At 39.2% G+C, this 25,678-nt stretch overlaps 4 non-coding genes across 4 annotated transcripts; 2 read left to right on the top strand and 2 right to left on the bottom strand.

Moving 5' to 3' along the window:
* Positions 1-4,634: 4,634 nt before the first annotated feature.
* TRNAA-CGC (transfer RNA alanine (anticodon CGC)) lies at positions 4,635-4,706 on the top strand. Its single transcript has one exon. It is a non-coding gene; the product is annotated as a tRNA-Ala (tRNA).
* Positions 4,707-8,585: 3,879 nt separating this feature from the next.
* TRNAA-AGC (transfer RNA alanine (anticodon AGC)) lies at positions 8,586-8,657 on the bottom strand. The gene has a single exon. It is a non-coding gene; the product is annotated as a tRNA-Ala (tRNA).
* A 6,758-nt stretch (positions 8,658-15,415) lies between these two features.
* TRNAR-CCG (transfer RNA arginine (anticodon CCG)) lies at positions 15,416-15,488 on the bottom strand. Its single transcript has one exon. It is a non-coding gene; the product is annotated as a tRNA-Arg (tRNA).
* A 3,604-nt stretch (positions 15,489-19,092) lies between these two features.
* On the top strand, positions 19,093-19,165 carry TRNAK-UUU (transfer RNA lysine (anticodon UUU)). Its single transcript has one exon. It is a non-coding gene; the product is annotated as a tRNA-Lys (tRNA).
* The last annotated feature ends 6,513 nt before the right edge of the window (positions 19,166-25,678 follow it).

The raw sequence follows: 25,678 nt of genomic DNA, 5'->3' as shown, positions 1-25,678 counted from the left end.
ATTTATGGCTTTTTTGTTCTATTGTAGCCTTGGATTTGCCTCCTCATTGTCCTGCTTTTCAGAAGCCAGTTGAGCCAACAGCAGGATGTAAGAAGTGGAGGAACACACCAATATACTCTAGAGACCTTCCTAGAAGAAAGCCAAGTTCCAGTTAGCTCCCCTATAAAAGTTGTAAATAATGTAGGGGAAACGGAAAAATGATTCCTCAACAGGACTTGAACTTAAACTCTTAAATTTCACATTAAAAGGTTGAAACTCCACCAACTGAGTGATACCACTTCATAACAAATGTGCTTCCTGAAATCTACCTAGTCAAGCTGAATACATTTGGTTTCTCCAATAGAAATACAATGTGAGCCACAGATGCAATTTAAATTTTCTGTTAGCCACATTTTAGAAATCAAAAAGGAAAAGCTAGAATTAATTGTAATAACATTTTATTTAAACCAATATATCCAACATATTATTTCAACACGTAATCAGTATTTTAAAATTTATTGAGATATTTTACATTCTTTCTTTCATAACTAGTCTTTGAATTTTGGTATATATTTTACACCTGCAACATATCTCAATTCAGATGCTAAACATTCATCAGAAATACTTGGACTGTATTCAGATTTTATAAATTTTATAGCTGTAAAAGTAGATTTACATACCTAATTTGTTTCAAACATGTTTAAAAATTTTGCAATAACTATATCCACTATCCCTCAAAGTTTTCTTGTAATATTTGCATCCACAAAGACAAAAGTAGTTCATCTTTTCAGAAGACTTGATTTGACTTTAAAGCAAATAAAAAAAATAAAGCACTTTCAAAATAACTTTTATCCGAATTAAGTAAATTCACTAACTCTTGTGTCAAGTCAGTATTATCAACATCAAATTCAAAGAGGGTATTGCATGCATTGAAAAGCAACCCTAAATTTATCAATATCAACAAAGTGTTCTTCAAATTTTTCTTGTAGTTTTTGCAGCCAATTTACAATTAAAATCTTTCACATATTCATTCATGTTAGAAAATCTATAAATTCCTTATTGTTTATTTGTATTATGAAAAGTTTCAATTTCCACGTAAATTCTCATATCTGGTTAGCTATATCACAAACAAGTTTTTCCCTTCCTTGGAGCTTCAATTTTAGCTTGTTCAAATACATTTTGATATATGTGAGAAAATAAATCACACTGTCATGTTTTTCTTTGATATTGAATATTTGGCAAGTACTCCTTTTGTTTCAAGGAAATTTGGCATTGAAATTAATAGTACAGTAAATCTTTGCAAAACTCTTCCATGACAGAAAAAAATGGAAGGGCACTTCATTCTTTTGTATACTCTGGCAAATAATACAAGATCATTAAATTCATTGTCTTGTATTTCTTTCAATAGATTCAAGCGCTGGCCATGGTTCCTAGCATTTGCATGCATGTACTGAATGATTTTGTCAACTGCATTCATGACACTTTTTATGGAGTACTCAACCTGATTATCCAGTGACAGAAAGAGCAGTGAAGCGGTCTCAAAACTATGATAGTTTTGGGCAAAATGAGCCAGGTCTTCACGTGGAACAAATGCTTTCAGCCCCCCTTCCCTTAGAAGAAAGGCAAGCTTGTCTATTCCTTTATACCTAGAGGAAGAAGAGAAAGATGCAGAGTTGCACATCCTACCTACTACCTATCCAAATCCTATCCATCTTTATAAACTCAATTTCAAGCCGTGTTCCCCTCTACTTTTTCTCCCTTTGTTACATTGTTGCTTCCTTCCCCCAAACTCACCTCATCTCTGTTCCCCAGCACCAGCCACTTCATTATCCTACTAACCCTTTCCTCCTATACGCTATACTTCCTCTTAGTTGAAGTTTTCCCAATACATTTGCCCAACCCAGTTTCTAGCACCTTGACTTTCTAGACTACATACTCCAAACATGGCTCATTATCAGAACCATGCAGGAGAGGGGGGGGGACTTTTCAACCCTATAAGTTACCGGCTGCTTCCCCTGCTTCCCAAAACTCACATGGACCATTACACAAAATATTGGCAAAAGTCAGAAAACAATTACCCTTTGTGCCTCAGGTAACAAATTAAGTTTGAGGAATTCTTTAGGTCTACAGAAGTTTAACAAAAATTAGATGGTTTTGCAGCTCACATATTGCCTCCTTTGCACTCTCCTCATTCAGGAGAAAAATTTGCCCAAAGGAGTTTCTATATTGAATTGAAATTTTTCCTTTTTTTCTCTCCTCCCTCTTCTTCCTATGTGGTCTCCTGATCCAGAGGTTCAACATCCACTAACAGGGGTTTAGGGTTGCTAAAATGATGCCTGTGCCTATGAAGCACATTTATTGCTCTTCATTTAGCAGCAGGTTTTGTGAATTTGTGTTTAAATTTCCAGACCTGCACTAGAGTTACTCCTGTTGTCAAATTTCATTTCCCTTCAAATATTGTTAATTGATTCTTTTCTATCTTTTCTCTCCACTTTGACCTAAATTCTCATAGGCAGCATGCTTGCAACTCTTCTTTGTATTTTTCTACACTATCTTTTGTATCTTGCTGACAGTTTTGTAGGCAGAGGTGAAGAAAGTTAAATGAAAAGCGATTGAAACAGAACATATTCCAACTTGAGGCTTTCCCTCATGGTGGAATGGGACTAACAGTCCGGTAGCCTGTTGGTGAATAGACTGAAGCGGGACTAACTTCAGTGGGAATAGTCAGTGGCCGACTGACTGAAGTAGGAAGGAGGAGTGGCACCTTTTGTTCTAGCATTCAATTATCCTTCTCATGGCACAGCTGCCAAAAAGGATTCAAAGATTTTCTGAAATAGTGAAGCTAATACAGTAGACTTCATCCTACCAACTTTTAGGTCCTAGAATATCCAGAAATCAGGGCAATCATCAGTTATAAAGATTTACTGAAATATAGGATCTACCTGGTTGTGTAGCTCACTGGTACAGCGTGGGCTAAACGTGCAGGAGAATCCAGGTAATCTTGGACTCCTTTCTTGCTTTTCCTTTTCCCCATCAACACTGCACTTCAAAAACACATCCAAATTTCCCCATTTTTTAAATTTCTTTTCACTCTTTTCCCCTGTTCACAAAGTAAATCCATCACCCAACATATTGCCTTTCAACTGATCTATTTCAACTCTACAACTCTGACACCTACCAACCTTACAGCATCAGCACAAGTAAGACAGGAAGGAATAAAAGAGTGAGCCCAGGCTCCTTTCGTTCCATTTCACAGTTTACTGAGGATAAAGAAAGAAAAAGATGGAAAGGAAAAGAAAAGAGGCTTACAGTCAATTTTTGTTAACAGATCCTTTTGTATTTTCAGCTGTGCCTGTGTCAATTAAAAGGCTGAAGACTGAGGAACAGAAAATCTACCCACTGATTTTCTCTCCTCCCACTTCCTTTCCACACCCACTACTGCTAGTAGTTGCAACCAATCATCAAATGGGACTGGATATCGAACCCAACTTTTTCAAAGTGAGGGAACAAGGGAACGACATCTCTCACAGAATGTTCTGCTTTCCAAACTCGAAAATGGAGAAAATTATTAGTGTTGATGAAAGTAGAGAGATCACTGACGTAGCTCAGTTGGAAGAGCTCTAGACTAAAATGTCTAGACTAAAATCGGGAATTCCTCCCCATGATTTGAAAAGTCCATAGTTTATGTCAAAACAAATTCTCCTCCTGTATCATGTCACCCTATCACAAATGCTTCTGAATTCACTTTCTCAAGTCAATCTTCCTGAGGGCTAAGGTCAGAAGAATCGGAATTGCACGCCTTCAATCTTCCCTGCCTTCACCAACAATGTTCAGTATTTCAAGCCATTAAATAAAAACCTTCCTGGAATACTTCTGTCAATATTATACAGAAAATCCTGATAAAGAAGCAGTATAAGCCTTCAGACTCGTTAGGGATGTCATTGGCCTTACACACATAGCTGAAAGCATCCCAGTGAGAGAACAGTCAGTACCACTGGGTACTGGGTTAGTCACCGGGTTCCCCAAACTTGTTTCGCCAACCTGCATTTGCCCTTTTCATTCCCCCCGTATGAAAAAAATGTCAGTCGTTTAAAATTGATGGAACTTCAAAGGTCTTTTTTTCTCAAATCCTTTGTGGATATAATTCTCAAGGGAGGGATCGAGATGCGGGATGTGGAACCAGAACTGAGGACAGTCTCTGAACATGTGTTGATGCGCGAGCCATCAATGAGTCAGCTGGAAAATAGCTGTTGGCAGAGCATCCTACGCAACGCGGTGTGAAGCTCAATTCTCCAGTTCGGCAAAAGCCGGTGGCTGACTCTGAAGAGCACTTCATTTGAGCCAGTACTGCTGGAGGTTTGTGTTGGAAATTTGTGATTTTTCCTGGGCCTTTTCCTGGTGAAAGAAAGTAATTTTCACGCAGTTTGCTTGTAAGTGGCTCTTGGAGCAGGCTAACAGACGTGGGCAAGTCCTAGGATCAAAAACTGTGTCAGTTGCACTATAATCCTAGTGCAACTACTATACAATATCCAGTTCAGTAATTTCAAAAGTGGTAGAATTTAATTCAAATTTCTCCAACTATCAGAAAATAAAACGAACACTTTCAAAACAAAGCTGATATCTTATAAATGATTCCCTGAGGGCCCCCAGCGGCTGGGGGTGTAGCTCAGTGGTAGAGCGCGTGCTTCGCATGTACGAGGCCCCGGGTTCGACCCCCGGCTCCTCCACCCGTCGTTTTCCTTCCTTTGCTCCTCTCATTTTTCGTCATACATTTTGCCGCGTTTCTCCTGCTCCTATTAAAAAAATATATACAGTCTGCTGGCTTCCCTTCAGCATTATACCATTTCTACTCCGTGAGCCTTGTTGCCACCCGAGACTCGGGCATTCACAGAGGGAATAAGGAAGAAAGAGAAGAAACGGAACTACGCTCATCAGCATCTCCTCCGACCGAAGCACGAAGTCTCCAGCCACGAATCCATTCATTTTGGGTTTCATTTGGCAGTAAACCTAAAGCGTAGGACAGAAAAAAACCAAAAATAAGCAATTCAGCGAAGTTTCCGTTGTTTTATGAGCACTGAGTCGTCTAAGGTCGAGGAGTAGAAAAGCTTCCCACTAGTTTCCTTAAGGCCCTGTCTTCCTGCTCCTCCAGCGCCGCCTCCGCCGCCGAGAGTCGAGAATGAGACGTAAGCCGCAGAGGCACCGGACGGCAAGTCGCCAGTTTTTCTTGGTGAGTGAGGACAAACGTAAGATGGCATTTAACAAAACTTGTGCCACGCGAACGTTTCAACATAATTTGGAATACTGAAGAGAGCTAGCTCACGCTCGCCGGATGCTTTAGATGAGCGAGCGACCAACGGATTTTAAAGGCCAACGGTTTTAGCAGCACAGTTATTTTTATTCCGTATTAAATCGACTTTCACAGGAAGCTTACACAAAATGTGTACTAGAAGACAACCACTATCCTCTCAACCAAAACACCTAGCTGAAATAAAATCTCAGGGACACTGGCAAACAGCAGATTTAAATTCCTTACCTTCTACATTTCCTCAATGAACTTCAGGGTTTTTTTTTTTCTTAAATCTTTAAAGAATTAATAACACCTCATGTAACACCACGCCCAATGTCCCAGAGGAAGATGTGGCCAAAGGTGTTTGGACCGGAATAAGAACAGATAAACAAGTTGCTTGTATTTCAAAAAAGAAAACAAAACAAAACTGCTTCTTAAGGACTCAGCACAAACTACGGAATATCATTGCTCTGCCCTTTGTTTTCTGTGCAAGTCACGTGTTGGGTGAATGTACGCAAACCGTTCCATTTTTCTTTGCCAAAGCCTTTGAAGGCTACCTTTTGTATTAGAAGAGGATATTTTAAAACGTGAAGTCAAAATTTAAAAGATGATGCCGAATTTCCCTCATTTGGAGAAATTAGAAGCGTGATCCTCCTAGTTCCTCCAAGATCGCAAGAGGGAGCCGGGATCGGTCACAAGCTCAGTTTCCTCCAGGACTTAAACCCAGGACAGACGCTTTAACCAGCTAAGCCACAAAGCCCCCTACCAGGGCCATCTCTGGGCTGTCTCCTTCCGGGTATGTTGTTGTCATACTGCTGTCTAAATTATTTCAGGGTAAAGACTAAGTGAATGAGCTTTCCTTCTCTTTGATCCTCATTCTCTTGACTCCTGACTGGGGCACAGAGTAGACAAAGAAGTGAAAAACAGCGTGGATCACCTTCTTCCATTGTGCCAAGCAGGGATTCTAGGGGCACCTTTTTCCTTTTGCTTCTTATGACCTCACTGTATTTTGGTGGAACCCTGATACTGCCTCAGGGAATCAGTCAGGCAGCTGTCAAACGCCATGAGCGATAAGAAGTCCCCACACAGCAAGGGAACTCTGGCCACGTAATCCACGGGGGAATCCATATTTTGGACACGTTTTTCCAAGGGAAGGGAGTAGCTAAACCCTAGGATGTGGAAGCCTCAGCCACGGACATGTATAGGCCCACGTTAACTCCAGTGCTTTCAAGTTGGAACTCCGAATGCGTTACTCCTTCTCCGGGTAGTCTCCGCAGTATCACGGATTTCCCAAATCATCATACCAGGGTCCCTGCACCTCCAATGTTTCTGGCTGTCGATCCCAGCAGCAAATGATAAAAAAGGGTGCAAAAGAGCAGGACTTGAAAAGTTGCCTTGGGAAATTTAGATCCAGATGGAAGGAGAAAATAGGTCCCAAATGAAAAACAATAAATGTATGTTGTCCCAGACAGTCACTGCTGTAGCAATCTCTCGAGCCCAGCATCATGGTCAGGAAACTGGGCAATGGTTTTCTCTGAGACTCTGCGGTTCTGTTTCTGAGACCCACAAAGAAGCACAAGGTAGGCATTTCGGAGGCTGAGCAAGAACTGCTAGGTTAATTAAACTTTTACAACAACCTTCCCACCCCAACCCAGCGCTCCTAGACAGACACCCTAACCTCAGCCATCATGGAGGCGCAAAGAATAGACCCTTCCCACTTGTTGCCAAAATTTGTGGTGACCAAGTATGAGTTTTAGGAGTACTCCTAGATCATTGTGTCTTCTCTTTGACTTTTGATTTTCACTCTGATGTTTTTCTCACCTGTGCGAAATCTGTACCTTCCTGAATATGGGAATAAATCATATATCAGCTCTTCGCTTCCTCCCCGCTCCAGTTGCCTCCTCCTCTCCCTCGAATAACGGAGCGAGGCTCAGTTGGCGCTGGAGAGTCGCTAAGATGGGTGAGTAGAGGCCAGATGATGTTTAAAGTAACTTGGCGAATAACCTAGTACGCCAGACGCGACCCTCTAACACTGAGATAAAAGGTTTTAGACCAGAATGCAGTGTTTCCTGAACCTGGGGAACCGTCTGAGAACTTTATAAATAGATGTATTCCCATTTCCACCTTATAGCTCCTGAGTGCACTAAGAATCACAGGATGGGGGGTGGGGAGGATGCGGATCTGTATAATCGAAACTCCTCCCTAAATGGTTTTCTTTATCACCCAGGTTTGAGAACTGCCAACCTAGAAAGTGGAGCTTCGGGAACTAAAGTGAGCTGCTGGGAAAAAATTTGAGAGGAAGCGGTGGAATGGGATGAAGGGGGGGGGGGGAGTGGAGAAGAAGGTGACACAGTAGGCGGCTAAGAAAAAGGTGGGGGGCTGATAGGTGGAGGCAGGTGGCTGCGATTGCGGAGGAGGAACTAGAAGAGGAAGGGGCGACAGAGGGCTGGGGCTAGGTCTTTACGCATGCGTAGATTGGGATGGCCCGGGAGGTAATTTGTACCGGTGTTGCCTCTGTCTCCTCTGTTCCCTCTAGGGATACAGGAAACCAGAAGGTTGTTTTCATTCTAAGAGAAGCGGACTTAAAAGCATTTGTCCCACGGGAAGGCGTAGCCCTTTTTGTCCAATACTGGCATGGCATTGAGAGCCACTAGCTGATCTTTTTACTTCTGGAAATAATTTTTTTCAACTATGGATTTTGGAAACCTTCAAATTTCACGAGAAGCGTCTTTCCCTTGGACAGTATCCTAAATACTCCCTCACCGAGAAAAAGCTGGGATCACAGCACTCCATGACTGATGATTGGACAGACCTTTTGCTGCCCAACCAAGATTCGGTGTGTAGTAGAAGTGTAGGGGCGAGCGGGGAAAGGAAAACGAGAAGGAAAATTTTTCTCCGGAGCCTGCGGTTTGTCCATTGAAACAGGCACAGCTGAGGGAAAAAATGAGGAGGGGGGAGGAATCTAAAGGTATTTTTCCAAGCGCCCCCTTTCCTCCCCCCCCCTTCTCTTTCTGTCTGTCTTTTTCTTCCCTGCTTTTTAATAATATTGAAAAATTGCGGCAAAGGAGAGTACACCGTCTACGGCGTGGTGTCGTGCTTGGTGCTTCCCCTTCAGAGTGATTCTGACCAAGCAGCTTCTGTACTTCATTTGGTTCCTGGCTTTATTGCGCTGAGGCAGTCAGTTTGGGAGGTCCAAGGAGTGTCAGGGCCCATAGTATAAATGATTAAGCACCAAACACTGCACAAGTTAAAATATGCGCAAAGAAGAAGATGTGGGACAGAATCGCTAATATCTCGCCGTGAGACAGGTAAGAGCTGATGGAGGTGCTGGGGATTGAACCCAGGGCCTCGTGCATGCTAAGCACGCGCTCTACCACTGAGCTACACCCCCTTAAACGATTCCAATTGCAGAATATCCTATATTATTTATTTATAGCATTGTCTGAAGGTGTTGGCAAGTCCAAGTCCATTGTATTTAGCTCCTCTGTTTCTGAAACCGCCAGACTGAATCCTGTCTTACAGCTATGCCGAGAGATGGAGAAATGCCTTCTGGACCGAAAGACACTTGGATTTTCCCACAGTCCTCGCCCCCTTCAAGGACTGCTTTTAGCCAACTGCCTGTTGTGTCAGTTCCAGTCCACCACGAGGAGAGTCCCAAGATTGAGCCTTCTGTTGTCTCTTCAGATTCTCCCTTCTTTAAAAGTCCTACCAATTTGCCAAAAAGACGCAAAAGGTAGTGCCAAGGAATACAAAGACGTACTCGGGGATCAAAAATTCAGAATTGAGTAAAAATTAAAGCCAGATCAGTAAAACAGTATTTAGTAAGAGTTTATTGTACACAAAAGAACAGTTCTTGAACTGGGAGTATTCAAATCCAGAACTGATATGAAGCTCAGAGGCATGACATTACAAGATGGCTTATAAAGTGAAAATGAGGAAGTTGTTTAACCTTTACAAAGATTGGTTATTAAAGTGGGGGCTTCAAGAGAGCAGGGGATTGGTTAAAAGTGATCATCTTATACCATTTTAGGAAGACGACTTAAGTTTCTTTTATGATTATCAGAGGCATTTACAAGAAATAACCTAAGTTAAGTTTCACTTATGTTCATGAAATAAGCTAAATTTAGTTTTGCCTATGTGGTTTAAATGGTTTTGTCTGCTTGGGAGATTTTCAAATCCGGTATCCATTTTATTTTATTTTAACAAGATATACATATATAAGAAGAGATTTATTACAAGAATTGATTCATGCAGTTGTGGAGGCTGAGTAGTCCTATCAGCTGCCATCTGCAAGCTGGAAAAGCAGGAAAGCTGGTGGCATAATTCAGTCCCTGTTGGAAGGCTCGATAACCAGGAGTTCCAAGATGTCTGAGGGTAAGAAAAGATGGACTTCCCAGCTGAAGAAGAGAGAAGGAATTCCCCTTTCCTTTGCCTTTTTTGTTCTTTTGGGCCCTCAATGGTTTGCATGATGCCCACCCACACTGGTGAAGGTGAATCCCTTTACTTAGCCTGCTGAATCAAACGCTAATCCCTTCCAGAAACACCTTTACAGACACATCGAGCAATGATGTTTTACCAGCAATGTGGGCATCCCTTAGCCCAGTCAAATCGACACATAAAATTAACCATCGCAATGACCATGATAGTTTGGAGGAATATTGGTCAGGTATGTTGTAAAATGCCCCTCTATTGGAATTTCTCTGCTGTCTTTGTCATTATTAGACTGGGGCTACGCATTTTGGGAAGGAAGACCACAGAGGTACAGTGCCATTTTCATCACATATTAAGTGTGCATACCATCAGCATGACTTATCACTGTTGATGTTAAGAGATAACTTTTTTAAAAATTGTCTTTTTTGTGTGTGTGAGGAGATCAGCCCTGAACTAACATCTGCCAATCCTCCTCTTTTTCTGCTGAGGAAGACTGGCCCTGGGCTAACACTCGTGCCCATCTTTCTCCACTTTATACGGGAGGCCAACACAGCATGGCTTGCTGCATCGTGCGCGCCCAGGATCCGAACCGGCGAACCCTGGGCCGCCACAGCGAAGCGTGCACACTTAACCGCTTGCGCCACCCGGCCGCCCCTAAAAAACCGTCTTTGAGGTCTGGCAAGAAACTGCTGGACTACACCAAATATTTTGCCAACACTCTGTAGAAAAAAGGATACCAAAAGTTATTAGCTACATTTACTGTGTTTCACATCTTTAATTAGCTCAAAAACAATTGTGGTGCTTTCTGCTATAAATTCCACAATTCAAAAAAGAGAAACTTTACCTACCTACGTTAAATAATATATATATTAATTAGTTTTACATATAATGGGTAAAATGTAATTAATTTAAATATATTTCAGCAACTATGTACAAATTTCAGATTGGAGTGGGAAGGTTCTTGAACCAGAAATGCTAGAGGGGATCTAATTTAATGATTTCAAAGTTAGTGGACTTTCTCTCTCCAACTTTTAGGTTTATCAAAACCATTAAAAAAGGGCACTGATATTTTATGAGAATTTCTAGGGCGAACTGACTTTTATTGGTTGTACTTCAACGTTGAGAAGGTGCCTTCCACATAAAAGGTCTTGAGTACAATCCCCTTTATCTCCATGTGTGTCTTTTACCCTGTAACTAAACCCTTCTTGCACTTTTCATTTATTTTCTCATGATTTCCCTGCTCACGTAACAAGAAAACCAATGACCCAATGCATTGCCTTTGCAGCTGTCCCAGTTCTACTCCACAGACCTTGGTACCACACGGGGTGGCTGTTTTGGCAAAAGGAAGACAAGATGACAGAGGAAAAAAAAGAAAAAAAAAAACCAGTTCACCCTAAACCTAAACCTTCACCAAGAAAAAGAGGGCTACGACAGCAGTAAGGGGAAGTTCACCTTGAGTTCTATTTTTCACGAAATTTTCCAAAAGTGAAAATTAAAAATCATTTGAATGATTGAAGAAGCAATTGAAATATTAACCCCTCTGAGTAGCCCAAAATAGTTCAAATGGCATACCATAAGGCTGATTAGATCCCTGGTTCAACCTCAAAATTTTGGTGAGATGACTTGCTATTTTGGTCAACATCAAATTGTCATTCACAGAACGTTTCTACAAATCATATGATCAAAAACACCCCTCCCCACCCCCCACAACATAGACACATACACCTGGTTGAAATACAATTGCAAAACCTCTGAAATACAATTGCAAAACCTCTAAAATTTCCTAACCTCTACATACGTCTGGCAAAACACCATCCAGAAGATGCACCCAAGGGAAATGGGGGCGATAAAGTAAATACAAAAATTGTTCGTACACGTATTTCCAAAAAGAAACACTGCAGGTATAAACAAGAAGTGAGTAAACAATTGCAATGTAATATAAACACTACACTGAGCTCTGCTTTCTACGCATAGTCTTGCATTGGATGGATAAACCAAAATCAGTTTTATTTTGTTTCCAAAGTATTTGGATACTACCTTTCAAATTCAAGGGAGGGGGAGTAGAAAAATCTGAGAGAGTCAAATTTTAAGAGAGGGAGAAAAACTGCAGATGTTCAGGTAAAAAAACAGAGGCCCTCTCTATTTGACCTGTTCCTTCCTTTTTTTTCCCAAAAAGACAACAGAGGAGACAAATGATGTCCTAAGACAAAAAGCAAGCCCCGTCGAGACCAATGTCTGTTTAACAGTCAGGCAGCTTACCCAGCTAAGCCAAGGAGTCCAGCGTACAACAGATGCTTGGTTTCACTGTATAAGGAAATGCTTTTGCCATGCTAGTGTCTAAATTCCTCCAAAGCACAACCTAAGACAAAGATTGCACCTTCCTTCTTTCATGAAGAAGTAAGTTGTTCCTCTCCTGGATTCTCTTCCCTTAGCTTTTTTTTTGTGAGGAAGATCAGCCCCCAGCTAACATCTGCTAATTCTCCTCTTTTTGCTGAGGAAGACTGGCCCTGATCTAACATCTGTGCCCATCTTCCTCTTGCTCCACTTTACATGGGATGCTGCCACAGCATGGCTTGACAAGCGGTGCGTGTGTACGTGCCCAGGATCCCAGCTGGTGAAACCTGGGCGGCCACAGCGGAGTGCGCACACTTAACTGCTTGCACCACCGGGCTGGCCCCTCTTCCCTTAGCTTTTTAAATTATTAATGAGGTGAAATTCATATACCAAAAAGTTAACCATTTTAAAGTGAACAATTCAGTGACATTCAGGACATTGACAATGTTGTGCAACCGTCACCACTATCTAGTTCTAAAACATTTCCATCATTCGAAAAAAAAAAAAACTGTACCCTTAAATAGTTACTCTCCAATCTTCTCTCCACCCAATCCACCTGGCAGCCGCTAATCTGCCTTCTATTTCTATGGACTCATGTATCTTGGATATTTCATATAAAAAGAATCATAAACTATGTGACTGTTATGGATTGAATTGGGTCTCCCCAAAATTTATGTGTTGGAATCCTAATCCACAGGACCTCAGAATAAGATCTTATTTGGAAATAGGGTTGTTGCAGATGCAATTAGTTAAGATGAGCTCTTTAGGGTGGGCCCTAATCCAATATGACTCTTGTCCTTATAAAAAGGAGAAATTTGGACACAGAGAGACGTATCCAGGGAAAATGCCAGGTGTACAAGAAGATGGCCATCTATGCGCCAAGGAGAGAGGCAGGTCCTTCCCTCACAGCGTTCAGAAGGAATCAACACTGCAGACACCTTGATTTCAGACTTCTGGCCTCCAGAACTGTGAGACAATAAATTTCTGAAATTTAAGTCACCCAGTTGTTGGTACTTTATTACAGCAGCCCTAGCAAACTAATACAGCGATCTTTTGTGTGTGACTTCTTTCATTTAGCATAATATTTTCAAGTTTTGTCCATATTGTAGCATGTATCCATTCTTTATTCCTTTTTATGGCTGAATAATATTCATTGTACGTATATACCACATTTGTTTATCCATTCACCCATTAATAGATATTTGGGTGTTTTCTTCTTTTGGCTATTGTGAATAGTGCAGCTATGAACATTTGTGCACAAGAATTTGTTTCAGAGTACCTGTTTTTAATTCTTTTGGGTGTATACCTAGAAGTGAATTGCTGAGTCATATGGTAATTCTGTGTTTAGCTTTTTGAGGAGCCATCAGACTTTTCCACAGTGACTGGACCATTTTACAATCTCACCAGCAATGTACAAGGATTCCAATTTTTCCGCATCCACACCAACCCTTGTTATTTTCTATTATTTTTTTTTCCTTTTGGTAATAACCATCCTAGTGGACATGAAGTAGTATCTCATTGTGGTTTTGACTTGCATTTTCCAATGATTAATGATGTGCTTCTTGGCCATTTGTATATCTTCTTTGGAGAAATGTCTATTCAAGTCCTTTGACCAATTTTAAAATTGATTGGTTTGGTTTTGTTGTTGTTGTTGATTTGTAAGAGTTCTTCATATCTTCTGGATATTAGACTTTTATGAGATATATAGTTTGCAAATATTTTCTTCCATTCTATGGGTTGTCTTTCACTTTCTTAACAATGTCCATTGATGCACAAAAGTTTTTAATTTTTATGAAATTCAATTTATCTATTTTATTTTGTTGCTCATACTTTTTGTGTCATATCTAAGAATCCACTGCCAAATCTAAGGTCATAAACATTTACCCCTATGCTATCTTCTAAGAGTTTTATAGTTTTAGCTCTTATATTAAGGCCATTGATCCATTTTGGATTAACTTTGTATATGGTATGAGATAGGGGTCCTGTTTTATTTTTTTGCATTTGGATATCCAGTTGTTCTAGCACCACTTATTAAAGAGACTAATCTTTCCCTCATTGAGTGGTCTTGGTACTCTCATCAAAAATCAATTGGCTATAAATGTAAACATTTATTTCTGGACTCTAAGTTCTATTCCATTGATTTATATGTTTGTCCTTATGCCAGTACCCCAGAGTCTTCATTACTGTAGATTTTAGTAAGTGTTGAAATAGAAAAGTTTGAATCCTCCAACTTTATTTTTCTTTTTCAAAATCATTTTGGCTATTTGAAGCCTCTTGAAATTCCATATGAAATTGGGAATTGGCTTTTCTATTTCTACAGGGAAAAAAAGCCATTGGAAGATTGGTAGGGATTGCATTGAATCTGTAGATTACTTTGGGTAGTATTATCATTTTAACATATTAAGTCTCCCAGTCTGTGATCATGGGGTATATTTCTATTTATTTGCATCTCCAATTTCTTTCAGCAATGTTTTACAGTTTTCGGTGTACAAGTCTTTGACCCCCCGCTTAAATTTTTTGTTGGTATTTTTTTTCTTTTAGATGCTATCGAAAATGGAATTTTCTTAATTTCCTTTTCAGATTGTTCATTGCTAGTGTATAGAAAAAACTTTATTTTCATGTGTTGATCTTATATTCTGCAACTTACCTGAATTTGTGTGTGGTACTGGGTTTTTTTGTTGTTGTTGAGAGATTTTTGATTACTGATTCAATCTCTTTACTTGTTATAGGTTTGCTCAGATTTTCTAAGTAGGAAGTTATGCTGAATGTAGAAGGGGGATCTGTCCACCAGCTTTGGCCTGAGCTTCCCAAATACTGGGGTCTGTGCTTACAATGAAGGCAAATAGTAGAAAGGTTAGAGAATAACCAACTTATCAGCTTTGAGTAAATTCTCAGGAAAAGTTGGCTCCCTGGGCTGGGATAGTTGAGTTGATAAGCATCAGAATCTCACTATGAGGGTATAGATTTCAACGGCCTGCTCAGGGTTCAGTATCTTTCCCACCCCTTCAAATGCGTATTTCTAACTCTTAGAAGGTGTTTGAAACCCAGCTTTCTCTAGAGAAACATTACAGAGGTCTTTTCTTATTCCTCACATCCTTTTATTGGCCACTATCTACCAGTTCTAGGGAAGGACTGTGAGCCAGAAAATCCAGGCTCACTACAATGCCAATAACAATTGTTTATGCATTAGTACTCTACTACTATTGTTTAGTGATTAGATGCCAAAGACAAAATGCAAGTTATTGGCAATTAGTCGGGGAACAGGTTTTTTTTTTTTGTTGTTTTTTTGTTTTAAGACTCTTGAGTCATTTCAGCTTTCCTTCTCAAGAGTCAGCCATTGGAAGTCAAATGAGAGTGTTCGTTGCCTTTCCAACAAGACAAAAGCGACCACGAAGGGACTCGAACCCTCAATCTTCTGATCCGGAATCAGACGCCTTATCCATTAGGCCACGCGGCCGGTTGCTGAGAGAAAACGTCCAAACCTGGAAACTGAAATGTAGTAGGTTTCTACTTTCAAAATTTTAACTTTGCAATTGGAGGAAGATTTCATTAACATCTCCCCACACCCCACCCTCAAAGAAACAAAACTTTATCTGAAATCACCGACAAGAATTACTTAGAATCAATAAGCCGTGAGATGATCAGAAAGTGACGTAACTCTTCGAAGCCTCTCCTAAGTCACTGATAATGATGACGCAAGTTCGGTTGGAGAAATGTGAACCAAGAACTAGTCTGCAATGAAGGGGTGATGACAGCATAAGAAAAGGGAGGATCAGAGTTTGATATATTCTTACCTTTTCTGTCTCAAATATACAACGGCGCTTCCTCCAGGACGGAAGGTCTGTAGGCTCCAACAAGAGCACCCCTTCTCGGAAAAACATGATTTAACGCCATGAAAATATTTTGTTATAATTCGTTCATAGCATAGGTTTTAACAACTTGATTCTCCAACGGACAATTAGACGAATCACCTCGTATTGTTGTGGGGTGGGATAATGGGTCCTAAATCTCCTGGGGAGATAGAGTAAATTGTCTCGATGTCTGAGGGGCGGTTTTGTGACTTCCAAACTACTTCGAATAGAGAGCAGAGGGCCAAAGGACCTTGGAGAATCGTTGTCTTCTTGAAATCATAACGCCCCAAGTATTTTGCCTAAAGGTCGTCTGCTCTAAGTTCCCCTTTGGATTGATCCACAAAACAATCCAGGCCGATTTCGTGTGACCACTCCCCTCAACTAAGTACGCTGGTAGGGTAGGAAAGACGAGAAATCCACAAATTCCTAAGGGAAAGCAATTGCAGATTCTCTCCGTTTTCCCATCGTCTTGGTTTCCTGGAAGTGTGGAGTTATTTGGAAGAAACAAATACTTCTCTTTTCCTGTGCCCAGCACTGTCTTTTCTCCCTAGAGAGATTAGTATTTCCCTCACCTCCAAACTTCTCTGTTTGTGGCTAGATCCCATGTACAGATTTAGGTTAAAACTGAAGAACTATTTTAGGTCATATTCTGGATAATATGTCCTCATGTACACTAATTTACCATGATAATTATCCATTTTTGAAAGCAGCAGAGGCTAAGTGCTAGGGCCTGGACATAAATGGGTCTGGTTAGACCAAGGAAATGTCTTCTGTTGTTTCTTATGAAATTGATTTAGTTAAATCCCTTTCTTTCTCAAAATGAGTTCAATGAGAAACGTTAGATTGGATAGCATTCCCTTGTTGTATCCCTGTTTGGGGAGGCTATTGGCGCCAGTAGAAGCTGAAGAATGGAATTTCCACACCCATTGGGCAGGATGCCCAGCCAGCTCAGAAGTTCCAACGGACTCTCAGGCTCATTGAAATGTTTTGAGATTCTTCTCAGTTGCCTCACAATCTCCTCACTTGTGGATTTTCTGCCCACAATCTCCTCACTTGTGGATTTTGTGCCCAAAGAGTAGCAGACGAAAACCACAAAATACCACCAAATTTTTAAAAACTGATATTTTTCGTTCTGTCGGGGTGGGGGGGGATTCACCAGCCGACATCGGCAGCAGAATAAGGTTGGCAGACTGAGCAAAGCCATCAAAATTTCTTCCAGAGTATGCTATGGCACTACAGGAAAGGTTGCCACAGAAATTTGAAAAATGATACTAAATAGCTTTCGAAAAGCATATAAACTTTTGTTTATATGGATGGTACTATTTCCCTCCAAAGCCATTCAGTGCTTCTTTCTCTGGTGCCTTCTCTGGGATTTTTATCTGATGTGCTCCAGATTTTAAAATTTTTTAAATTTTTATATATTGTGAACTGAAGTATTTTGTGGAGAATCTAAGGAAGATTTGAAAGCATGGAATTCTTATGCTCACTACATCAATCTGTATAGATATTTCACTTTAGGAAACAGATGGAGGAGGATGTCCATAGTTAGAAGGCTTCTGTACTTGAGCTTCAAAAAAAGGTGTTTGGATTTTTTTGTTGTTATTATTTTTTTTTTTTTTTACTAAATCAGATGATCTGCCAAACCCTGGATCAAATTGAAGAATGCTTTAGATCTTCAGACTAAGAATCTCCCAATTTTGTTATTTCAGCCACCCTACAAAAACCCATAATCCACAACCCTAATAATTTCTTTGGGATTTGGAAAGCACAGTGTTTCCTGTGAGGTGTGATTCTGTTGTGCAATGAACAATTCACTTACTTATGAAGAAATAACTGACATCTGCAGGTCTCAGGGTCTGATTATCGACCCAACTTGTGTGTGTGTGGATGGGGCTACAATGGAAACAAGGAATACAGAAAAATCAGTGGGTGTAGATTTTCTACTCAACCTACTGCCTACTTGCTCATTGATACAGGCACAGCTGAGAAAATAGAGACAGGAAATGATCTGTAGTCATCTTTCTGTTGTTTCCTTTTGTCATTTTTTCTTTCTTGCTCCTTAACAGTACTGTGAATGGAACCAAAGGAGCATGTCCTGGTTAATATGGAGTTGGCATGTTTATTGCCTCTGGTTGGAGAGGTCTTGAGTAAACTACGTCTTTGTTGTCTCACTCAATCTAATATTCCTTATGCTGGCATAATCATGTTGAGTGATATCAAGGCCCATGGAATCGAAATGGTTGCATATTAAAAACACTTTTCCTTTGGATCCAAGCAGCCAACAGTGAATAAAGACACGGAGGAGGAGGAGAAGGAAGAGAAGGTGAATTTGGAAGGAGGAGGCGGAAGGAAGGAAGGGTATTAAAGGAAGGAGAAATGGCTCAGACATGAGGGAAAATGTGGAAGAAAGCTTGAAGGAAAAGCATGTAGATGCAGAAAATTAAACCTTGGCCCTTCTGCATGCTAAATACTCTCTTCTACTCAGGTATACCCGCTTGGACACTTAGATATTAACAAAACCTCAGTGATTAATTATCGCCTTTGTCTGTAGGTGTTTGGAGAACGAATAGTTGGCAGAACAAGGCTTGCTGTGTTTAGCACTGCTATTTCTAAAACACGTAGACTGAGACTACTCCAGGAGAAGTGGTATTGAATACTAGACCAAAAAACACTAGTCTGTGTGGTTCTGTCCCTTCCCTCAGTCAGCTCTGAGATCTCATTTGCCAAAGAAATGCTTGCGGGTAGTTCCATCCACCAATAGAAAGGGGCCCATTAAGGAACATTCTCTTGTGTCTTCAAATTCTTCCTCTGTCAGCTCTCTTCCCCTGTGCCTCCAAAGGCTCCAAGAAACATGTACCAGACAATGCAGAGGGACATGAACAGAAGTAGTGTGAATGTTGCCTTGAGAAACTTAAGTGCAGGTACTTGGCAAGATATCAAAACCCATGTGTCTAACAATACTGTCTGAAACCTCGAAGTGCTTTGTCTGGGGGATGCTGCATCCCTAGTTCTGGAAACCTAAAGGAGGAAAACAAAGAAGAGAGAAGGAAGGAAAATGCTCCCAGGGATTATAACATCCCTCTCAAACAGAATCTTCTTCACAGTGAGAATTCAAGGGATATGACTTGAGAACCAAACCGTGAAACATAAAATGAATTGGCCAAAGGTGCAAACCTAGATTAGATACTCATTGAAAATAAGGATACGAGAGCCTGGATAGCTCAGTTGGCAGAGCATCAGACTTTTAATCTGAGGGTCCAGGGTTCAAGTCCCTGTTCAGGCGCTCGGCCCTTCTGTTTTCATTCTGGATAATATCCTCTGAGTAAGCACAGGAAGAGATTGGGATAGTACAGTTCTGCTTGTACATTGATGGAAACTTTGTTTACGCTTTGCTTTACAGGTGTGCAATGATTATAAGATAAATTTACCAACCCTAAGGGACAGTTTTGTGAAGTTGTTTCCCAAACACAGAAATACCAATGGCTGGAACTCTACAGAGATTGCTGATGTAGAGATTTGGGTTTTATGCGGTTTTAGAGACAAGTCTCTTTCACTAGTTGGGGGAAAAAACCCAACCAATACTTCTGAACTCTAAAAATAAAGAAAAAATCTTGAAACCAGAAAGATATGACACTTTACCTATATTATAGAAAAACAATTCAAATGACAGTGGCTAGCTCATCAGAAACCATAGAGGTCAGAAAGAGTAGCACAACATTTTTTCACATGCTGAAAGAAAAGAATTGTCAATCCAGAATACTATATCCAGAGAAAATATCCTTCAGGAATAAAGAGGAAATCAAGATATTCTCAGATGAAGAAAAACTAAGATAATTTGCTGCCAGCAGAACTACCCTGAAAGAATGGCTAAGTTCTCCAAACAGAAAGGAAATTATAAAAGAAGCAATCTCAGACATCAGGAAGGAAGAAAGGACACAGTAAGCAAAAAAGACAGTAAATACAATAAACTTTCCTTCTCTTGAACATTCTGTGTTATGTTTGACAGTTGAAGCAAAAAGTATAACACTGTCTGATGTGGTTCTAAATGTATGTAAAAGAAATAGTTAAGACGATTGTATTACAAATGAGAAAGAGTAAGTGACATAAATGGAGGTAAGGTTGCTATACTTCACTTGAACTGGTAAAATGATCACAACAGTACACTGTGATAAGTTAAATACATATAATGTAATTCCCAGAGCAACCACTAAAAAATCTATACAAAGAGATATAGTAAAAAATGCTATAGATAATTGAATACAGAATTCTAAAAAATGTACAAGTAGTCCATAAAAAAGCAAGAAGAGAACAAAAAATGAAAACAATAGAGAACAAACAAAAAACAAAAAATAAAATGCCAGACTTAAACCTTAACATACCAACAATTACATTATATGTGAATAGTCTAAGTGCACCAATTAAAAGATATCGACAGGGGGGACTAGAAAACATGACATAACTATATGCTGTCTACGAAAAACTCACTTCAAATATAACTATGTAGGCAGGCTAAAATTGAGGATAAAAAAAAAGGTAAGTGATGCAAACATTACTCAAAATAAAGCAGGAGTAGCTATATTAATATTGGGTAAAGTAAACTTCAGAACAAAGAAAATTAAGACAGAGAAGGACATTATATAATGATAAAAGTGTCCATCCACCAAGAAACCATAGCAAACCAAAATATGTACTCACCAAACAATACAGCTGCAAAATATGTCAAGAAAAAAAAACAAAGGAAAAATAGGCAAATCCACAATTACAGCTGGAAACTTCAACACCTCTCTCAGAATAATTGATAGAACAACTAAATGGAAAATGATCAGGGATACAAAAAATACCACCAGCCAACAGAATCCAATCAACATAGAACAGTTCACCAAAAGCAGAATACACATTCTTTTCAAATCCACTGGAACACATACCACGATAGAACATACCCTGGGCCATAAAACAAACCTCAACAAATTTAAAAGAATTGATTCATACAGTGTATTCTCTGAACACAATGAAATCAAAATAAAAATCAGTCACAGAAAGATAACAGGAAAATATTCAAACACTTGGAGGCTAAACAACACAGTTCTAAATAATCCACGGAACAAAAAGGAAGTCTCAATGGAAATTAAAATATAAATAGAATTGAATAAAAATGAAGATACAATGTGTCAAAATTTCTGATACACACTAAAACAGCACTGAGAAGGAAATTTACAACACTCAATGCGTACAAGAAAAGAACAAAGTCTCAAATCAATCACCTAAGTTTTCGCTTGAAGAACCTAGGGAAAAAAGAGCAAAAGAAACCCAAGATAAGCAAAAGGAAGAAAATAATAAAAATAAGAGCAGAAATGAATGAAATTGAAAACCAAAAAAATAGAAAAAAATCAATGAAGCAAAAAGCTAGTTCTTTAAGATTAATAAAATAAAACCTCTAGCAAGACTCACAAAGAGAGAAAAGACACAAATTACCAATATCAGGAATGGAAAGAGGACACCACTATACACGTTGCAAACATCAAAAAGATAATAAAGGAGTACTATGAATAGCTCTACACATATAAATGTGACAACTTAGGGGGCCACCCGGTGGCATAGCGGTTAAGTGCACGCACTCCTCTTCAGTGGCGCGGTGGCCCGGGGTTCAGATCCCGGGCATGCACGGCCGCACTGCTTGTCAAGCCATGCTGTGGTGGCATCCCATATAAAGCAGAGGAAGATGGGCACGAATGTTATCCCAGGGCCACTTTTCCTCAGCAAAAAGAAGAGGATCGGCAACAGATGTTAGCTCAGGGCTAATCTTCCTTACCAAAAAAAAAAAATATGTGACAACTTATGTGAAATGGACTAATTCCTTGAAAAACACAAACTACCACAACTTAGCCAATATGAAACATATTATTATATAGCCCTGTAACTATTAATGAAATTAAAGTTGTAATTTAAAAACTCTCCAAACTGGAATTTCCAGGTCCAAGAAGGTTTCACTGGAGAATTCTAACAAATGTTTAAAAAGTTAACACAAACTCGACACAATCTCTTCTAGAAAACAGAAGAGGAAGAAACACTTCCCAATTCATTTTATGAAACTGGTATTATTCTGATACCAAAACCAGGCAAAGATAGTGCAAAAAAATGAATATATATGAAAAAATCCTTAACAAAATGTTAGCAAATAGAATTCATCAATATATAAAAATAATTATACACCATGACCAAGTAGGGTTTATTCTAGGGGTGAAAGGTTGGGTAAATATTTTAAATCAATCAGTGTAATCCATCATATTAACAAGCTAAAGAAAAAAAATCACATTATATCAACTGAAGTAGAAAAAGCACTTGACAAAATTCTACACCCATTCATGATAAAAACTCTCAAAAAAAAAATAGGAATAGAGAGGAACTTCCTCAATTTGATTAAGGACATATACAAAAAAAAAAAAAAGAAACCCTACAGATAACCCTACTTTCACCATTAGCCTTAATGGTGAAAGGCAGAATGTTTTCTCCCTAAAAGAGGGAAAAATGCTAGGTTGTCCACTCTCATTACTCGTATTGAGCATAGTGCTGGAAGTTCTAGCCAGTGCAATAAGGCAGGAAAAGGAAATTTAAAAGCATATAGATAGGAAAAGAAAAAATAAAACTGCCCTATCTGCAAATGACATATTAATCTACAGAAAATCTAAGGAATCCATGGTGGGGTGGGGAGGGTGGACAGAACCCCTCTTAGAATTAAAAATTTATTGGACAAGGTCACAAGGTAAAAGAAAAATGTACAAAAACAAATTGAATTTCTACATATTGGCAATGAAAATGTGGACAGTGAAGTTAAAAATACAATACCTGTCCAGAATGTATTTTTTCTGTGTTTGGGAGGAAAAAATACAGTACATATATAATCTCTGATAAAAAAGAAATACTTAGATGTAAATCTAACAAAACCTGTACAGGACTTGTATGCTGAACACTACACAATGATAGTAAAGGAAGTCAAAGAAACTAAATAAATGGAGAGACATACTGTATTCATGGTTTACAAGATTCAACATGGTAAAGATGCCAATTGTCTCCAAATTGATAACAGATTTAATGAAATTCCTATCAAAATCACAGCAAGATTTTTTGTAAATATAGACACGATTATTTTAAAATTTATATGCAAAGTCAAAGAAATTAGAATACCTAAAACAATCTTAAAAAATAAAAATAGAGGAGAAAGAATCAGTCTACCTGATTTCAAAATTACTGTATAACTATAGTAGTTAAGACTGTGTGGTATGGGTGGAGCGATAGACACATAGGTTAATAGAGTAGAATAAATAAATACACCCAAACAAATGTTCCCAGCTGTTTTTTGACAAAGTTGCAGAAGTAATTCAATAGAGGAAAAATAGATTTTTCAGCAAATGGTGCTGGAGCAATTGGCCATCTATAGGCAAAAAATAAATAAAAATAATCTCAACCTAATCTCATAACTTATACAAAAATTAACTCAAAATGGATCATGGATATAAATGTAAAGCTGTAAAACTTTCAGAAAAAGAACGTAAGGGAAAATCTTTGGGATCTAGGGCTAGACAAAGAATTTTTAGAATTGACACTGAAACATGACCCAGAGATCCTGTGAAAGCCCATTCTTCTTTCCTCCCTTCCCTTTCCTGCTGCTTCAGTTGCCTTGAGTGATTTTGAGTCTTACAGAATAGAAAAAGAAACAGGAGAACGTTAAAGGCAATTCATCGGGTCATGTTTTTACTTTTAGTGTCATCAGGAAATGAGGGCATAGAAAGGAAGAGAGAGAGAAATGGGAAAGGAAAGGAAAGGAAAAGGAAAAAAAGAGAATAAGAAAGAGAGTAGGAAGGCCTACCTTCTAAGTTCCTTGAGAAGTAGGTTTGAGCAGTGTTGGGTCAGAGAAAAGGAAAAACTTAAAGTATAGGGAGTTGAGCCCAGGACCTGAAACATGCAAAACGCAAGTTCTAATTGTCAAATAAAAATGAATCTGGACCTAAATAAGGAGAAACTTTATTCAAAAATAAGACTATTGCAATAGGGACAATGCTCCAATCTCAGAAATCTTTAAGTACCTCAAAATCAAACAGAGAATACTTTTCTTTTGGGGGGGGGGAGTGCGGTAGAGTAGACAAAGCTTTAGCAGGATCTTTCAAGAGAAATTGGGCAAGTAAGTGGCAATGACCAGCAGGGTCTGACAGCAAAAGTGTCTCTCTATAATCAGCAAATCTGATAAGTGGGCATGTTCTGCTTTTCAGTGCTTGCTCTCAGGCTTGGAGGCAAACAGTCAGAAGCAGTAGGGAAAAGAGAAGCCTGACAAAAGTTTGTTCAGGACGAAGCAGAGAGCAAGAAATAGGCAACTGTAAACACTTGATAACCACTGTGCTATACCCCCTTACTCTTCTCTAACATATCTCTAATTTTCTGAAGCTCTTGATTCCTGCATGTTTTGTTAGTAGTGTTAACTACAAAAGATCAATCTATGGTTGCTTTGGACAAGAGGAGTTCAGGAATTGGAGGAGGGAGTGGGTGAATGGGATATCATTCTTTAGTGTGTAGGGCTTGCAATGGAGGAAAAGTATTGGCAATAAGCATCAGATAATAGCTGCTTGCAGTTTACCTCACAATTCTAAGCAGCTGAATTGTGCTTCAATTCAGAATTCAATTGTGTTTCAAAAGCTTCAATCTTCTCTTGTGGTTGGTAAGAATCAAGTCTTGGTTTGCAAATTTTCTGATTTCTTCCAGAAATGTCTTACCCTAAGATGAAAGGATATTGAAATTAAGCATTTCCCTGGCTAACATAGGAAAAAGTTCCTGTTTGCTCAACAAGAATAGAGCAGGACTTGTGCAGACAGCTGGAGTCAGGACAGAAAGAGAACAATTCATTTAGCATTTTACTAAAGAGGGTATTCTTGTTCCACTCTAAGCACAGAGGCAATTTAGGCAGCTCTGTCATTAGTCTAGAGGATGAATGCTTAAGACATGAACTTAACAGCAGCCTGAAAGATCCAGAGAATAGGAGAATTGTGAGAATGAGCCAGAAGGTAAACAGACACATAGTTAGGAAGAAAAAAAGTGAAATTTGGAGAAACAAAGTACAATAATGTTATTTAGCAAACAGGAGAAGCTGAAAGGTAATATATTTATATCTTTTGGGGGTGGGGGAGAATAGATGAGTTTGGTTTTGGACACGTTCAATTCAAGATATTTGTGGAACACCTTGCACGTGTCTGGTAAACACTGACACAATGAACTCAGTGGAGTATGCTGGCCTGGAGACTTGGATTAGTGCGTGATCAGTAGGCATATGCTTATAGGAAGAGGAGGGAGTGAGGAATTCAAGTATCCTTTCAAGTTTGGGGGTTAACTCATTAATGATACTTGTGGAAAATAAAGAAATGAGCTCATGGCTAGACTATCCTTGAGCCCTGGTGTTTATACTATTTAATCTTATGCTCCTTGGAACTTCTGAAGAAGACCAAGAGAAGTTTCGTTTCATGGTACCACATTTCTAGTGGCTGTTTGTCCTTTTTCATCCTACTTTGCCTAACTGTGAGCTCTTATCTATATTTGTAAAAACACCATTGAGTCTATTTTGAAAATGACAGAAACTGATTAGTCTGGCAGAATTTATCTCAGTTGATTTATAGGATTTGTAGAATGGGATAATAAGAAAGAAGGGATGGGCTTCACTGAAGGAGAGACTGGAAAAATATCAAACACAAAGACTTTCAAGTTCTAATGTATTGGTATGTGTGTAAAAATGATGATGGGTGGAGGAAAAACGTAC

This window comes from Diceros bicornis, chromosome 14 (assembly GCF_020826845.1).
Source record: "Diceros bicornis minor isolate mBicDic1 chromosome 14, mDicBic1.mat.cur, whole genome shotgun sequence".
In the NCBI taxonomy this organism is placed as follows: domain Eukaryota; kingdom Metazoa; phylum Chordata; class Mammalia; order Perissodactyla; family Rhinocerotidae; genus Diceros; species Diceros bicornis.
The sequence above is the reverse complement of the archived record's forward strand: the minus strand, read 5'-3'. Positions and strand labels throughout refer to the sequence as shown.